This window comes from Elaeis guineensis, chromosome 15, assembly GCF_000442705.2.
Source record: "Elaeis guineensis isolate ETL-2024a chromosome 15, EG11, whole genome shotgun sequence".
Taxonomy (NCBI): domain Eukaryota; kingdom Viridiplantae; phylum Streptophyta; class Magnoliopsida; order Arecales; family Arecaceae; genus Elaeis; species Elaeis guineensis.
Window position 1 is genome coordinate 33,666,995 of NC_026007.2, and position 18,014 is coordinate 33,685,008.

Below are 18,014 nucleotides of genomic sequence, written 5' to 3' on the forward strand. Positions count from 1 at the left end.
TTATAATTAATTATAAATCACTTTAGATCTAATCTAAATATAATTATGATTAAAATAATTTTAAAATTTTTTTTACTATTTTTCATCATGAGACTTGATCACAATGGATCCCTACATGTCATAAGAGTACCTCATCGAATAGAAAAAAAAGAGTATTTAGATCCTACTTACTCTTATGACTGGATGACTTAGTAATCTTCTTAATTCAAGTACTAGACTACTAAGATCTAAAATTTAATTTTAAAAATTAATTACATCATCATGTAAATTATCAAACAAACTAGGCATGCATATGAATATGATCATATCATATATGTTATACATCTAATCCTATTAGATCATCGCATCAGATACGTTATTTTAGACCTGAAACTAAATTTATATAGTATATAAAATAATTAATTTAAATCTAAAATAATATAAAAATATATTCTAAACATATGTATGATTGCATAGAAAAATTCTGATTAGAGATGTGACCAAACATGTATCGATATTACGCTGAAATTAGATCTAAAACTTTGTCAAATAAATTCAGATCTAAGCCTGATTCAAACTTTAATTCTATAATTGAATTACAACATAAAAAAATTTATCAAAATAGATTTAAATCTATGCATAATCAGGTTTAAAATCAGCATAAAAATCTGCATAGAAAATTTTGCTAAAATAGATTTTCAGCGGTCTGGATTCATGGACTAATTTTGATTCAATACTCTAATCTAAACTAAATAAAAAATATACAGAAGATATTAGAAGAGATCAAAATTTAATAATATGAAAAATTTTGATTCAAAATTAGATAAAAAATTAAAAAATTTTCAAAATTTAACTATGCGATCATAACATACGAGGCTGGCTTTGATACCAATTGAAGAAAAATTCATCCGATCGCATCAGATATCAGTAAGGTAGAATAGATTAGCAATTAAAATTTTTATAATACTTATAAATTCTCACCTTAATTTGTAGCAAAAAATAATCAAGTTTAAAGAAGCATTAATATGCTTCGCGAGATCCGGATGTGCGGATCCTCTATTTCATGTGCACGTCAAACGCTGTAGGAGAGAGAGATGAACTCTTTTTTCAGAGAGGACGTCCAAGAGAGAGGTGACGCCCACACCAAGGGATCTCCACGTCAAGCCTTTGATTCATTAATTTTCTTCTTCTCCACACCCCTCCTTATATAGACAAGAGGTCCTAGATCAAATCAAACTCCTTTGGATGCTAGAAAAAAGACTCTCCATATTTGAATCAAATCTAAACTCCCTAAAATATAAAGAATCCTAATCCAAGTAAGAGAAGTGACTCCTTTCATTATGGTGCACACCCAAGGGGAGAGGGCTATTTTTAGTCCTTTCTCAACCATCTTGGTGTTAGATGTATATCCTAGAAGCTAATATGGTTGATATATTGTAATATCTCTAGGACATAATTTTATACTTAATAGATTGATTTGATCAATAAAAGAGTAAATTTATTTTTCATTTAAGCGTGATGTGTCTTTGAATCGCCCATGAAATTAGTTTCAATACATATTCTCAAAGTGTTGAGAATTAGAGACATGTATTTAATTTTTAAATGCTCCTAATCATAGGATCATCATGCGGATGGTGATTGATCTGGATAGACTGACGCATAGATCACTTCCTTCGAGATAGATGAGTCTCTGATCTATAGTGTAGGGACACTGATCGATGAGTGTGGGTAGTTGTTAGAAAATAACTAGTACTGAGTGTGACCATACGAGAGATCATTGAATTTTTACTCGATCGTTAGTGATCATCTTGATGCTGTAGTTGTATGAATGCTCTTTTGATCTGAGATTATACTACTGCCCATAGTGAGGCTGTTGAAGTTTGACTGACACATAAACACGGATCTCAATGAGTCTTTGTAGTGGATGTTGGTGACAGTTGGTCTACTATAGAAATAGGATGCACATCAAGATGGGATCTATCAACCTTAGTAGAAAGAAGTAGTCCTATGGGATTTAAAAAGCTAAGTCTGAGAATCTATGACCACAGTAGCATGATTGACGAAAAAGAATTTTCATTGAAGTTACAACTAGACTTGAGCCAATCGAATCTATCATATGACTGATGATGAGATTTGATGATTTATCCATGACCTACCATCTAGTCGGGATTCACGATAGAGGGACTAAATCACATGTTAACTACATCTAGAGGTTCATTTTAGTTCTACTGGGTTGTCACTACATATTGCTAGGTGTTACTGATGGATTGTGAGAGCTCACTAGGATTGTTCTGGATCGACAATCCTTGATGAGTTAGAGTAGAATTATTTCGATCCATTGAAAAGAGTTTCAATGATACTTTGATAGAGATCATTGTATATCTCACTACTAGATAGAATTAAACTTATGGGGTTATACAATAAAGAAATTAGGCCTGAAATTAGTAATTGAGCTTATGAAATGTCAATTGGGTTTAAAGAAATTTAATTGGATTTATGGTAATCTTGCTAGCACATGGTTGGACCTAATTCCTTTTTTCACTGGGATTTTTTATTTGATAAGATAATTTAAACTTAATTATCTGCTAATAAATTACATGAATTAGATTCATGAGACTCCAATTGTTGGATGTCTAAGATTTTGGATCAATTAAATTAGGGTGCAAGTTCCTAATTAATTTTTTTTTATAGTTATTATGGGGCGCCATCTTGATTTGATCAAGTTGGATGTGTCCTATGATTAGAGGGCTTATTAATCTAATATGGGGTATCCCTTGGGTGCAAAATAGGGTGTGTTTAATTAGGTTCAAGGGCTCCAGGAGTTGATGCCTAATAGGATTCCTAATGTAAGTTAAATAACTTAAATTATTAGGAAATCTAATGCAAGTAGGACTTATATTATGAGATTGAATTGGATTCAATCCTCATGCCTATTTAAAGGAACCTCTCCTAAGATCCCTAGAGATCCAAATAAACAGCCCCTTATGCCTAAGAGACCTCCCCATGCCCTCTCTTCCTTTCCGTCTCTTCTCCTCCCTTGGGCATCCCACATGCCCCACATTAGGCATCCCCTCTTCTTCACGCCAAGGGCTGTTGTGGGCCCTCTTGTTTGCCGGTTTCCACCTGCTGGTAGCAACATATAATAAAAGAGAAAGTCTAGAGAAGAGGAGGAGAAGAAGATCAAGGAAAGAGCTCAAGTGTTGATCGCGATCCAGGCTTCGTTCAGATTCAACAGGTTGAATTTTTTTAGAGAATAAAATTCAAATTCTAGAGAGCTATTCTAGGTTGAACCTGAGTGGATACTCATAAAGGCCAAACACTTGTGTAGCTAGAAGAAAATCTCTTCACTTTCAAATTCAGATTCGAAGAAAAGGATTACGAAATAGATATATGAATTGATCACAATCTGAATTTTAGCATATGTCAATTTCAGCACATAAACTAGATCCTTGTGGTTTTATATTTTTATGCATACATGATTTATATTAAAAATATTTTAATCTTATATTCTACTATGGTATTTAGAAAATAAAAATTTAAAATACATATACATGTCCTGAACCTCAAATTCTAACAGTGGTACTAGAGCCATGGATTTCATATTGTTGAAATTGTCATACATGTTTTGAAAAGAATTTCAAAATCTAATTTTTTCTTGATACATGAGATGTATAAATAAATTTTAAAATCTAAAATTTAATTTTAAATCTAATTTTAGAACATACATTTCATATGTGAAAACATGCATAGATTTGAATTTTGATCTAGAAAGAATTTTAGTTCATGTTTATATGATGCATAAATGCATACATGAAACCTAAAATTTTATATGATCTGAATTTTAATTTATATATATGATATATGATTATATATTTAGATCATAAATTTACTTTTGATATGATCTATGATTAGTATATGAGATGTACGATATCATATAGTAGTCTGAATTTTATTTAGATCTGAATTTTACATGCATATATGTGATATATATTTGTATATTAAATCTAAAAATTATTTTCATAATTTAAAATTTACTTTCATGTAAAGAATTTAGATTTGAAATTTAATTTTAGAATCTAAAATTAGTGTTTGTGTATGAAGATTTTGGTTATGAAACAAACATAAATTAGATCATGTAATAGGATTACATCTAAGGTTTTTGATTTGAGTCATATGGATCTAATCTGATTAAATAATTGATCGAATCGAGTCAAGTATTGATTAGGTTCAGATCAATTAAGTTAAATGATCATGCAATTATTGTTGATCAAATCATTTGAATCTTATATGTAGAATCGATTAATCTAAAGACCTAATTTGGCTCGACGGTTTTAGCCTGATTCACTAAAGTTAATCTATTTGGACCAATTAACCTATTGGTGTCTAAGGTAAGTTAATGAGATGTGATTATTTAATTGATTCCATTCGTTTATCTGATCAATTTATTGGTGTCTAAGAAAAGCAATGGGGGGACTCCCACTGATCTCCACTTACCTGGCTAATTTAGAAGATTGGATCTTAAATTGGGTTACTTAGCAGTCTAATTTAGCCTATGCCAATTAGATCGGTTATATGATGACTGATTAGATGAGACCTAAACCTAAATCTTTCCATAAATATTAAGTTCATAGGTCTTCCACTATTGTAGATGTGCGGGCGTGCTATTGGCGTTGATTGTTCTTGACTCGTCATAGTGTGTTCAGTTGCATCGAAAACATGTAACAACTCTATTAGCAAAAAATTGCTCTAGGGTAAGGATAGGGTTGGGCCCAATAACTGTTAGGTGAGGGACCCAATAACGATCTTGCACCTGCTTGTGAATGATGGATTGGGCTCAATTAAGAAGTGTGGGCAATAACTGTTAGATGAGCCCACATGACTTAGAGATCAAGTCGCTGCAACATGCTTAGTGAAGCATCTGGGCAAAGAGTTGTCTATGCATCGGTGTGCATGTTACCAATAAATGTTAGGTGAGGTGCATGTCATCAGTGGGACTGCAGCACCTATTAGGAATCCTTTGTCGTGTTAGGGTTTTTATTTCCTTCTCAGAGAGTGGATGGATTCGATAAATTAGTGGGAGTCATTGTTTGCATCTTAAAGTTCCTAAAAGCAAATATAACCATTAAGTATAAAAGTCTAACTTGAATCTCTGCTCTCGTAGTTAAATAATGTCAGTCTCAAACCCTCTATCCCGCATCCTTGAAACCAATCATTTGATCGGTACCAATTACAAAGACTGGCTCAAAAATCTCAGGATTGTCTTGATCTTCAAAAAACTAGGTCATATACTCGATCAGAAACCTATAGTGCTACCAAACTATCCTACTGCTGAGCAAAAGATTGCTTTTGAGAAGTGGACGGATGAAGACAGTCGAGTTAAATGTTATATGCTAGCGTCTATGTCAAATGAGTTGCAAAACTAGCATGAGCATATGCCTACTGTCAAGGCTATGATCACTCACCTGCAAGAGTTGTATATGAGCAGAGCCATACAATGCGCTTCGAGGTGTCTAAAAGATTCTTCAATCTGAAGATGCGTAAAGGGCAGTCAGTCCATGAGCACTATATGACAGTGATCAAGGATATTGAGGAGGTTGGAAAGCTCGGGCTATAAATACAAAAGAAATTGTAGATGGATTTGATCCTTCAATCCCTTACAAGTTCATATAGTCAATTTATTATAAATTTTTATATGAACAAGCTCGATTACACTATACCCGAATTGATCAATATGTTGGTCATTACGGAGGAAACCTTGAAGAGTTCAAAGAATTCTGTTCTCGCTGTGAAGCAGACTTCTTCCAAGAGAAAGTCTACTGGAAAGAAGAAGGCAAAATCTACTAAGAAGTAGAAAAAGGAGAATAGGCCAAAGAAGGAAGTTCCTAGCAAGGCCAAAACAAAGAAAAAATATTTCCACTATCATACTGAAAGCCATCGGAGGAGGAACTGTCCAAAATATCTTGAGAGCCTAAAGACCAAAAATGATGATAAACCTTCCGAAGGTATGCTCGTAATTGAATCTAACCTTATGGTTTCTTCTACTTCTAATTGGATATTAGACTCTAGCTTGAGTACTCATATATGTACCTCAATGCAGGGTCTGATAGAAAATAAGAGATTGAGAGAAGGTGACATGATCCTTTGGGTCAACAATGGAGCAAAAATTACTGTAGAAGTCGTTGGCACTTACCCTCTTTGATTACTGTCTAGTGTTAGATTAGATTTAAAGGACTGTTATTATGTTCCTGTAGCTAGTCAGAATTTGATTTCTGTATCTATGCTAGCACAGAAAAATTTTGAAATTTATTTTAATAAAGATTTTTATTTTATTTATTTACGAAATAAATTAGTTGCATGAGGTCTTTTAATTGACAGTCTTTATCACTTGCATGTTGATGTGAATGTGAACTTAAACGAGCAAATAGTGAGTGTCGTAGGTCAAAAGAGATCTAGAGATGAAATTAATCAGAAGTACTTGTGGCACCATAGACTAGGCCATATTGAAGAGGATAAGATAAACAGACTAAAAAAGGATGAGATCCTTAGCTCTCTTAATCCAAAATCGTATCCAGCCTGTGAATCTTATCTTCGAGAAAAAATGACCAAGTTACCCTTTGTAGGACATTGGGAGAGGGCCACTAGTTACTTGCCCTGGTACACACCGATGTGTGTGGGCCATTTGATGTGCAGGCCAGGGATAGTTATACCTACTTCATTACCTTTACCAACGATCTATCTAGGTATGGATATGTGTATTTAATGAAACACAAGTCAAGGCCTTTGAAAAGTTCAAAGAATTCAGATATGAAGTAGAAAAATAAACAGATAACATATTAAGGTTTTTCGATCTAATCGAGGAGGTGAATATCTTAGTCAGAAATTTTGGAGATATCTTAAGGACAACGGTATAGTCTCTCAATGGATGCCTCCTGAAACACCTCAGCTCAACAGGATATCCGAAAGGAAGAACAAAATCCTATTGGATATGGTCAGGTCCATGATGAGCTTCACTGATCTACCTTTATATCTTTGAAGACTTACCTTATTAACCACAATTCACTTGTTGAATAGAGTTCCATCAAAGTCTGTTCCTACCACACCGTATGAGATATGGTTCAGTAAGAAGTCGAGTCTAGGTTATCTTAAGACTTGGAGATGTCCGGCCTATATCAAGAGACGGATGGTGGATAAATTAGAGGATAGATCTATTATACCTCACTTTATAAAATATCCCAAAGAATCCATGGGATACAACTTCTACTTTTCACAAGACCACAATATGATTATGAGTCGAAACACAGTATTTCTAGAAAAATAGTTTATCCAGGATGATCGTAGTGGGAGGTTTGTTGAGCTCGAAGAGAAGGTCTCTGAAGAGCCAAGAGCTATAGATCCTCAAGAACCTATTATCCATGAGCCAGTAGTAGATATTCCTCAACCACCTCATAGATCTAGTAGGATCTCCCGACCTCCTGAAAGGTACATGGGTATGCTTACAGAAAAAGTAAAGAAAATATTCCTTATGAGAGATAGGGGTCATAGTAATGATCCTACCATCTTTGATGAGGCGATGTCTAATATCAATTTCGAAAAATAGTTAGATACTATAAAGTTAGAAATTGACTCGATGCACTCGAATCAAGTTTGGATCTTAGTGGATCTACCTAAGGGTATTGTATCCATTGGGTGTAAATGGATCTACAAAAGAAAGATAGATATCGATGGTAAGGTAGAGACCTATAAAGCTAGGTTTGTGGCTAAAGGTTATGGTCAGTGCGAGGATATTGACTATTAGAAAATCTTCTCACCCGTAACCATCCTAAAATTTATCTATACTCTGCTAGCTGTTACAGCTCACTATGATTATGAAATCTAGCAAATGGATGTGAAAACTATTTTTCTGAATGGATATTTTGAGGAAAATATCTATATGGAGCAGCCTATGGATTTCATGTCTGGTGATGGTGATCACAGAGTCTGCAAGCTATAAAGATCCATATACGGATTAAAGCAAGTTTCTCAGAGTTGGAACCATCATTTTGATTAAGCAATCAAATCATTTGATTTCATCAAAAATGAAGAGGAACCATGTGTATATAAAAGGATTAGTGGGAGAGCGATAATATTTCTCGTATTGTACATGGATGATATTCTCTTTATTGAGAATGATATTCCCATACTGATCACGTTTAAAAGATGGTTGTCCAAAAAATTCTCTATAAAAGACCTAGGAGAAGCATCCTATATTCTTGAAATAAAGATCTATAGGGATAGACCTAAATGGATGCTAGGTCTGTCACAAAAGCTATAGAGAAAGTGCTGAAGAGGCTCAGCATGAAAAACTCCAAAAGAGGACTTTTACCTCTTAGGCATGGTATTAGTCTCTCCAAGACGATGTGTCCAACCATATCTGAGGAGGTGCAATGCATGAGTAGGATTCCTTATACCTCGATCATAGGAAGCTTCATGTATGCCATGCTATGTACTCGACTTGATATTGCCCTTGCTGTAAGTGTCATGAGCAGGTATCAGTCGAATCCAGATAAGGAGCACTAGATAGCAGTGAAGAACATCTTTAAGTACTTGAAAAGCACTAAGAATCTGTTCTTGGTCTTTGGAGGAGATTCTGAGTTGTGAGTCGAGGGCTATACTGACTCAGACTTTATGTCTGATTCTGATGATAGAAAGTCTACATCAAGATATGTGTTCATTTGCAATGATGGCACAGTTAGCTGGAAGAGTTTCAAGCAACCCATCATAGCGGATTCGATCATGGAGGCTGAGTATGTCACTACTTTGGATGCTGCAAAGGAAGGCTTTTGGTTCAAGAAGTTCATTGCAAAACTTGGAGTTATGACATCGGATGCCATACCACTCTACTACGATAATAATGGAGCTATAGCACTTGCTAAGGAGCCAAGATCTCATCAGAAATCGAAGCACATCGAGCGACGGTATCATATGATACGTGACTACCTTGAAAAGAAATATGTCAAGATGCGAAGAGTAGACTCTGTGGATAATGTGGTAGACTCATTGACTAAGCAATTGAGCCAATCAAAAATGAAAGTTTACCTTGAGAAGATGGGACTTAGGTTTGTGGCCAATTGACTTTAGTCCAAGTGGGAGATTGTTAGATGTATGTCCTAGAAGCCAATATGACTGACACATTGTAACAAATCTAGGACATAATTTTATACTTAATACATTAATTTGATCAATAAAAGAGTAAATTTATTTTTCATCCAAGAATGATGTGTCCTTGAATCGTCCATAGAATTAGTTTCGATATATATTCTCAAGGTGTTGAGAATTAGAGACGTAATTCATTCCTAAATACTCCCGATCATAGGATCATTATGAGGATGGTGATTGATCCAAATAGACTGACACACAGATCGCTTCTTTCGAGATAGATGAGTCTCTGATCTATAATGTAAGGATATTGAGCGATGAGTGCGGGATGTTGTTAGAGAACAACTAGTACTGAGTGTGACCATACGAGAGATCACTTGGATTTCTACTTGATCATCAATGATCATCTCGATGCTATAGTTGTGTGAATGGTTTTTTAATCGAAGATTGTACTACTACCCATAGTGAGGCTGCTGGAGTTTGACTGACATAAAAATATGAGTCTCAATGAGCCTTTATAGTGGATGTTGGCGACAGTTGGTCCACTGTAGGGGTAGGGTGCACATCAAGATGGGATCTATCAATCTTAGTAGAAAGAAGTAGTCCTATGAGATTTAAGAAGCTAAATCTGAGAATCTATGATCATAGTAGTATGATTGATGGAAAAGAGTTTTCATAAAAGTCACAACTAGACTTGAGCCAATCGAATCTATTATATGACTGATGATGAGGTTTGACGATTTATCCATGACCTACCATCTAGACGGGACTCACAATAGAGGGACTGAATCACACGTTAACTACATCTAAAGGTTCATTTCAGTTCTACTGGATTGTCACTACATACTGTTAGGTGTCACTAATGGATTGTGAGAGCTTACTAGGATTGTTATGGATCGACAATTCTTGATGAGTTAGAGTGAAATTATTTCGACCCATTGAAAAGAGTTTCAATGATACTTTGATAGAGATCATTGTATATCTTACTACCAGATAGAATTGAACCTATGAAGTCACACAACAAAGGGATTAGGCTTGAAATTAGTAATTGAGCTTATGAAGTGTCAATTAGATTTAGAAAAACCCAATTAATTTTATGGTAACCTTGCTAGCACATGGTTGGACCCAATTCCTCTTTCCATTGAAATTTCTTATTTGATAAGATGATTCAAACTTAATTATCTACTAATAACCTACATGAATTAGATTTATGAGACTCTAATTGTTGGGTGTCTAAGGTTTTGAATCAATTAAATTAGGGTGCAAGTTCCTAATTAATTTTTCTTGATAGTTATTCTGGGGTGCCACCTTGATTTGATCAAGTTGGACATGTCCTATGATTAGAGGGCCTATTAATCTGATATGGGGCATCCCTTGGGTGCAAAAGAGGGTGTGTTTAATTAAGTGCAAGGGCTTCAAGAGTTGGCACCTAAACCTAATAGGATTCTTAATGTAAGTTAAATAACTTAAGTTATTAGGAAATCTAATGCAAGTAGGACTTGTATTATGAGATTGAATAGGATTCAATCCTCATGCTTATTTAAAGGAACCTCTCCTAAGATCCCTAGAGCATCTAAACCAACAGCCCCTCATGCCTAAGAAACCTCCCCATGCCCTCTCTTCCTCTCCCTCTCTTCTTTTCCCTTGGACGTCCCATACGCCCCACCTTGAGCGTCCCCTCTTCTTCACGCCAAGGGCTATTGTGGGCCCTCTTGTTTGCTAGTTTTCACCTGCTGGTAGTAGCACATAACAAAGGAGAAAGTCTAGAGATGAGAAAAAAAAGAAGATCAAGGAAAGAGATCAAGTATTGATCGTGATGCAGGCTTCGTTCAAATTCAGCAGGCTAAATTTTCTTAGAGAAAAAAATTCAAATTCTAAAAGGCTATTTCAGACTGATCCTGAGTAGATACCCATAGAGACTGGACACTTACACGGCTAGAAAAAAATTTCTTCTCTTTCAGATCTAAATTCAAAGAAAAAGATTGTGAAATAAGTATGTGAATTGATCACAATCTGAAGTTTAGCATATGTCAATTTCAGCACGTGAACTAGATCTTTGTGGTTTTATATTTTTATGCATGCATGATTCAGATTAAAAGTATTTTAATCTTGTATTCCATTGTGGTGTTTAAAAAATAAAGTTTTGAAACACACTTGCATACCCCGAACCTCGAATTCCAATACTTGACCAGCCCATAAAGAGAGAGAATGTCTGAAAAAAGTGGCTAAGTACACCAAATCAAATTTAGTTCATATTTGGATTAATTCGAATCCAATTCATATCTGATTCGAACCAATTTCGAAAAGATTTGTGATTCCAATTCAATTAGGATTCTTGTCCAAATCCAACTTGATAAATTAACCCAATCAAGTCTTAATAAAATTAAGACCAATTAGATTAGATCTGATCTAAAGTAATTAGGACTCAATCTATTCTCCCATAATCGCTTGGATTATTGATTTAATTTAATTCATCTCCAGAATCAAACTCGCACCTCATGCGTAGTGTTAGCTGAATATAGTCAGTATTTAATTTCATATGACCTATAACTTAATTCTCAATCAAATTAATCTACATATTCAATCAAGTTTCATACTTTAAAATCGAACATATAAATATCTGATTAATTTTTTCCTATATTGTTTGACTTTTGTACATGACTCCATAGATTAGAACACTAAGCCAGTAGCATAGGAACTCCTTTCTATACTAATCGAAGTGATCGTCTAGCAATGATATCTGATGTTCGGATAGATTGAATATTTGCAAAGCAATATTTAAGAATCTCGATATATGGTTATCACATAATTCATCCCTTTGACTCTAATGCTCAAGATGATCTAAGATTTAACTGTCAATCTTGAAACAGTCATCTACATCATATTTTAATCTTTCAAATCTATCATATGGATTATCTTGATCAAGATTTTATTAAATTAAAATATAATGGTGCATTAACTTTAATAATTTGGGGGGATCAATTCCATCTTGATCCACACATAAATTTCATAAGTACTTGACTATACACAATAGCCTTCTATCACTGCATTAGAAATACAGGAAGTCCGGTATCTAAGCATAGTGAGTTGCTTGCAAATCACTATGGTGAACTTAGGTCTGAGAAATATTTATGTCCATATATTTTGCGAGCTACTCTTGACAGTAGAGTGCTCAGCAAGTGAGTCACTTGTTCAGTGATGATGTACTCCTACATGGACACAACGATCTATACTTGATAAATCTCATCATCCTATTAATGATATATCATTTGGTCACGAACATATTTAAAAATTATTCGATAAATCTTTCTTTATCGATCATAATATAGTTCTAAGGACTTCATTATAATACAAGAGTTCTAATTATGAAGATGTTCTTCTTGTGATGAAAAAGCCAAAATAATTTTTATTCATGGATCAATAATTCATATACAAAATTTAATTTTTTACAATAAGCTAATTGGCTTTAGGACATAATTTTCAATAGAAAGAAGGGTTTGAAATTGGTGAGTGCATTAAATTTCAAGATTGGGAGTTTTTGTGCACCTTAGATCTGCCTACATACCCTAATTTGGTTAGGGAGTTCTATGGTAGTGCTAAAATCAAGATCAATCTTTTTGAAATTGAGGTTAAGGGTGTGAGGACTAACCTAATTGTTGAAAAATTGGATCAATTGCTGAGAGTACCAACAGTAGGAGAAGAAAAGCTCAATGATCGTGTTGAAGGATTGCGTCTACTATTCGGTAGGGATGATGCACTTCAATTTGAAGAAAATTTGGACAAGCACCTATCTACTGAGCATCGCCTACTGCATCATATGACCTGCAAGATTTTCATTCTCTAGATTGATAGATTTAACTATCATACTAAAAATGATGTGAAAATTTTATATTATATTCTAAAGAGAGAGCAGTTTAATTTGCCAGCCTTGATGATAGGATAATGCAGGAAGCGAGATCGAGAGCCAAGCCTGCATTGCCTTATGGAAAGTTCCTCACCCTAGTTTTTAGAGAGTTTGGTGTAGACACGAAGGGTGAGTCTTTTAAGGAATTGAAGCATTATGATGTTAGATATGTGCCCTAGATGCCAGATTGGCTGACACATTCCTGTACAAATGTAATGGCAAATTTATAATTTTGACTATAAATGAATAAAAGGGTTATTCTACTGTCACATTGTGTACATTATGTCTGTGATACATCCTTTGAGTTAGTAAGAATATTAATTTATATTTATAAGAGTTAAAAATTTAAGGCATGAATTTACATAACTAACTCATAAACAGCTCCTGACCATAGGATCATCACGAGGATGGTGATCGATCCAGAAAGTTGGTATACGATCGCTTTCTTAGGGTAGATGTATCTTGAGTCTACGGTGTGGAGACACCGGAGTAAAAGTATAGATATTCATTAAGAATGAGAGTATTGAGCGTGACCATCTCGAGCAGTCATAAGGAAGTCTACCTTCTCATCGATGACTAGCTCGATGCTGCAGCTGTGTGTCTAGTTCTTTGACCTGAGATACATCGATAGTTTATCTTGAGTGTGTTATAGTTTAACTACACTATAACTTAATCTTCTAGCCATTCGAAACCCTGAGGTGTATGTTGGCTGTAGCATATTCATTGTAGGAACCAGATTGTACCAAGATGGGATCTATCAACTTCGGTAGATAAGAGGAGTAGTCCTATGATGATCGAAAGATTGAGTCCTTAAATCCATGGCCATGGTAGAGTGAAATAATGAAAAAAAGTTTTTCATTAGAGTTTCACATTGGACTCAGATCGATCGATTGATTCATATGACTGATATTGGGTTTGACGAGTTCACCTTAACCCTAATTCAGTCGGGACTCATGATAGAAGAACTCAATCACACAGGTAGCTGCACCGAGAGGTTCATCTTCATTTTTGATGGATTGCCACCATATACTGCTAGGTGTCATTGATGGATTTTGAGAGCAATTAGAATGATCTTGATGATCGATCATTCTAATTATCTGAATTAGAAGAGTTCTGATCCATCGAAAGGAGTTTCGATGATGTCGATGATGAGATCACGACATGTCTCATTACCATACGAAAATGAACCTAACTGGATCACACAAATAAGAGTTAGGGTCTGGATGTCATCAATTGAGCTAGCCCAGTTTGATTGATTTGGATTAGATCCAATTAGGTTCAAGAAAATCATGCTAGCATACGATTGAGCCTAACTTTCTCCTCGTGTAATCTTTTCTATCTTGACTGAGCCAAATGTGATTTGACTCACCCAGAGAACCTTGAAAAGATTTCTCTCAGTTTGACTGGAGCCAGTCTAACTCAGAAAGGACTTGTCTTAGTTCATGAGATGAATTTAAAACAACATCTGCTAATTCCTGTCACCTGCCATTTCCGTTTTAGGACATTGGTCAAACATTGACCCCTAGACCTTGGACTGAAGGCCACTTGGCAAGAGGTCATTGGAGATTTTTTGTAGAGTGTCCACCTGCTAAATTAGGCCTCAAAGTGGGTGCCATATTTAGATTGGGCGTGCACCCCAAGTGGATAAGGATAGAGTCCCATGAGATGAGGACTCTGATCCCTTGATCAACTTGGACTGTGGGGCGCAAATCTCACTGTGCTTATCCAGTGTTGGCACCAACAGTAGGAGAGATTATGGAGATTCTTATCTGATATGATTAGATGACATCACTCCATCAATCAAAATTTTTTCAGAATTAATTGAAATTTTTTGATTGATCGAATGATGTGGCACTGCATGGTGCAGCAGGGTCTATTTAAACCCTGTCTGCGCCTAGGGTTTAAGGACTCTGTCCAATAACCAGCAAAAGCCTGAATTCTCTCCACTTATCCACACCCCCTCTACTCCTCTCCCTTTCCTCTTCATGTCCAAGAGGTTGGGCATCCATCTGGTGCTTGTCCAAGGCATGGTGGCTCCTTGATCAGGAGGCTGCAGCAATCTGTCGAGAAACTGCTGCTCCAGCTTCAGAAGCTCTTTTGAAGAACTTCCAGATCAGATCCAGATCTAATTTTTGGAGCAAAGATTTGTGAGGAGAATATGATCTAGATCCTATTTGAGTGGATATTGATAGAGGCCAGATGACTGTGTGGCTATTTTAGAACCTCAGGCATTGCTGCGATCATCTACAGGGTAATCTAGTTACCTTAGAGGTATTTCTCTATTCCTCATGATTTTAGATTTAATTTTAGATTTAATATCAGATAATAGAAATTAGATCTAATAGATTTTAAATCTAAAATAATCATAAAATATTTTTTTTGTAATATTCTGTCCCAAATCTCATTAGATCTGGAAGATCCTACAAGGAAAAAGGCATTTTTCCCTTCAACTGGTATCAGAGCCAGGTTGATGGCTCTATTTCAGATCTAATTTAGATCTAATTTTTATTTTTATTGATCTAATATTAATATATTTTAGGTGTCACATCAGATGTGATAGGATCTGAAATCCAAAAAATTTAAAATTAAATCTAAGTAGATCTAACATGTATGAGATGCATGACTAGACTAGGAGTAGTTTAATCTATGAATAGTCTTATAGTTTTATGTTTTAATGTGATTAAAATATAAATTAGATCTAATTTATTCTTTAATTTTTTGATGCTAAAAATATTATATTCAGATCAGAAAATAGAAAATAAAAATTTAATTAATACATAAGATTGATCTGTTGCATGCCTAGACTAGTTGTAGAATTGTTCTAGTAACTATCTAGAATAGATTTCATATTGAATAGTTCAATTTAAATTTTATTTTTTAGATATTATATATGATATATCAGATCTGAAAGCATGCTAATTAGATCAGATTTTAATACATGAGATGTATGCAAAGCATGTATAAGTTAGATCTAAAATTATATATGTGATATATAACTTAGATCTAACTAGTTTTGTAGTTAAATTAATATTTCTGATTAAGGTGTTCCACATGACCGTCCAGTCATAAGAATAAAGTAGGATTTGAGACCCTCTCCTCCCATTCAACGGGGTGTTCTTATGATGTGTAGGGGTGCTGCACGTTCATCCTTAATCAGAAATCAAAATTTACTTTTCTGCAAAACTTTAGATCCTGAAACCTTAGAATTTATTTACATATTTTGTTTATGAACCCAAGACTTAATTAATGAATTAAGCTTATGAAATCAAATTAGGTCTAAAATTAAGAATTTTAGATCTAAGTCATTTTCATAAAATTGGATTCGGACTTGGGTAGCTCAATTAGGTCTAACGGTTGATCAAACCGAATCAAAAATTGGTTAGGTAGGATCATGAAAGCTAATAATTGACCAACCTAATAGGATTAAGTCTAGGTCAAGGTCGAATCATATTTAGATGTGACTCGATCAAGTTAAGACCTAATTTGGCTCAGTGGTTAGAGCCTGGATTGTAGACTAACCCAATTGGTTCTGGTTTGATAATTTGGTGTCTAAGGTAAGTTAGGCAGATGCGACCGACTGGTTTTTAATTGAGAGCTACTTGACTCGAATGCGTTCCTGTCAAGTTAATGGCATATCCCTTCCATCGGTCTCACTTACTTGGCCATATGTGTCAACCCAGTTCTGATTTGAGGTGACTAACAATTCAAGCTAATCCATGTCACTAGGTTAGTCATAATTGTTATGACTATGTCAAGTCAAGTTTAATGAGACCTAAATCAAATCTTTCTAAGAAAATATTAAGTCTAAGGTCTTCCATCATTGTAGATATGCGGGCCCTTTCCGGGGTTGATTGTTCTCGGCTGGTTACAGTGGCTCAATTGCACCGAAAGATGCAACCATGTCCATTAGGCATTGGATGCTACAGATTAGAGGATGGGTTGTGCTCAATATTTCGGATACGGTGAGGGACCCAATCAGGAATCTAATTCATGCAAATGGTGGGTCTGACTTAACTAAGGATTGGAGCAATATTTCAGGCACGGTGAGCTTCATGAATTAGAGATCAAATTTTGGGTGCACCATGATTAGAGAATCATTGGACAAGAGTTGTCCACTCATCGGTTGACCCATCATCAATAACTATTAGGTGAGGTGGTGAGCAAGTCGGTGAGATCGCACCACCCACTAGAAATCACTAATCACAGAGATTTTCACATCTCTACCTAGAGAGTGTAGGGATCTGAAAAAATAGTGGAAGCTTAATTTGTTTAAAAATAAAATCTCTAAATAAATTGGTTAAGTCTGATTACAAAATCTAACTAGAAACTTTTGACTCTCTACAAAAAACATGTCTGCGTCCAACCCCCTGACCAAAATACTAGACACCCACAGATTGACTGGACCTAATTTCAAGGACTGATTGAGAAACTACAGAATTATTCTGAGTTCTGAGAAACTGACTCATATCTTGGATCAGGACCCACCTACCATACCAGCACGTCTAACTGCTGAACAGAGAGCATCTCTGAAAAAGTGGAAGGATGACGATAACAAAGCCAGGTACTACATGTTGGGTGCCATGTCTGATGACTTGCAATACCAGCATGAGAACATTATGACTACCCACCAAATATTGGCTCACCTACAAGAGTTGTTTAGTGAACAAAGTCGCGCAGTCAAGTATCAAGTCTGCCAAAGGCTTTTTAAAGCTAAAATGCATGATGGGCAATCAGTCCAAGATCATTGTTTGTCAATAATCAAGGACATTGAGGAGCTTGAAAAGCTCGGTGTCATCTTAGACAGATATTTTCAGATTGATGTGATCTTTCAGTCTTTGTCTGATGCATATGGTTAGTTCATCATGAACTTCCATATGCATAAGATACAGTGTACCTTGGCTGAGTTAATGAACATGTTGGTTATGGCTGAGCTTTCTTTGAAAGGTTCAAAAGGCTCAGTCCTTACTGTGGAGCGGACTTCTTCCAAAAGAAAGTC